At 26.1% G+C, this 1,763-nt stretch overlaps 1 protein-coding gene across 1 annotated transcript in view; it reads left to right on the forward strand.

Annotated features, from left to right (window-relative positions):
- Window positions 1–1,763, forward strand: part of LOC111684469 (proton channel OtopLc) — a 24,273-nt gene that overhangs the window by 11,992 nt on the left and 10,518 nt on the right. The window lies entirely within an intron of this gene.

Here is a 1,763-nt window from a genome sequence, read left to right on the forward strand (position 1 = left end):
TCTAGTTCAGTTCTAGTTCAGTTCTAGTTCAGTTCTAGTTCAGTTTTAGTTCAGTTCTAGTTCAGTTCTAGTTTAGTTCTAGTTCAGTTCTAGTTCAGTTCTAGTTCATTTCTAGTTCTGTTCTTGTTCAGTTCTAGCTATAGATCAGTTCTAGTTGTAGTTCAATTAGAGATCATTTCCATTTTGGTTTAGATTAAAAATTTGTGTAATAGATTCTTGTTTAGGATTAAATTCCATTCCTGCATAAATTCTGATTTTTTAAAAAACAATCTTAATATAGATTTCTGTTTACATACATACATACATATATACATACATACATACATACATACATACATACATACATACATACATACATACATACATACATACATACATACATACATACATACATACATACATAGGCATGTACATATGTATGTATATACATGGTAAAAGAGAAATGACGTCAATATAACGAATATTTTTAAACGATTAAAATTTATCTGAACTTTGTACTAAAAAAATACACACCTTTTTGATAAGAAAACAAATAACAATTTGAATAAAATGCTGCTTATAAATGATTTAAGTCTAAAAAAACTCATTAGGTATATAGTTGGCAATTAAACTAAGTTAAACATGCATATTTTATTTTAGAAGAAAATGTGACCTGAGTAATAATTTTAACTATTTTTGGGTTTTACGAATATTCAAAATAGTAAATTTACAGTTAAACTCCAAACATACTACCAAATTTAAAAAAAATTGTTTAAGTCATTGCACTTGTCAATCATTGCTTATAAAATTAATTTGTTTTTAAAAAATATTAATATTATTGATATTTTTATTCACAAGATATCCAAAATGAATCTTCCGCCTGTTGCAACACTTGTTTAACTTGTTGTAATATTTTTAAAACTTTTACACTTAACCACCACTTAAAACTAAACATTGAAAGGGTAGACATTTGATAATTAAAAAAAAAAATAATCGCATCATTGCAATACACTTCACTGCTTATTTACCTGAAGGTTACGTTTGGCATTTTATTATATGGAATCTTTGAATTGTTTAACATTTAAAACACAAAAGAAAAATTTAACAAAAAATGTTTTATTTTATTGTCAATTCGTTGTAACGTTGCGTATCAATTTGCCATGTTCACATATTTGCTTTGATTTATTTATACAAAAATAAAACAGTAAACTAAACTAGTACAATTAAATATTTATCAAACAATAACTGCAAAACAAATGTTTTTTCTGTTAAATGCGCGTAAATTTTTGGGTCCGTTAACGTGTATTAAACATATTGTCGGTGTTTTTAAACTGAATCAACATTTTAACTCAGATGTTGATATTAGAGCTCTTAAACTCACAATTTTAAATAAAATTACGTTGTTGTTACTGTTGTTTTAGGTAGTTATATATTGTTAGTGCTGAGGCTTTATCGACAGCGATCTTATCGGACTTGTTTTAAAAACTGTTTAAATACAGATATTAAATTTGATTTTTTTAAGTTAACTTGTCACCAAAATCAGTTATTTGCTTACTCATTTGTATTTAGCAAAAGAGAGTAAGATTGAGAGGGAAAAACAAACACACTTTAAGAAATAATTAGTATTTGATTAATGATAAATCTACAGAACTAGTATACAACTAAAAGATAAAATAAAGAACAGAACTAGAACAGAACAGAACTAGAACAGAACTAGAACAGAACTAGAACAGAACTAGAACAGAACTAGAACAGAACAGAACTAGAACAGAACTAGAACAGAA

This window comes from Lucilia cuprina, chromosome 3, assembly GCF_022045245.1.
Source record: "Lucilia cuprina isolate Lc7/37 chromosome 3, ASM2204524v1, whole genome shotgun sequence".
Taxonomy (NCBI): domain Eukaryota; kingdom Metazoa; phylum Arthropoda; class Insecta; order Diptera; family Calliphoridae; genus Lucilia; species Lucilia cuprina.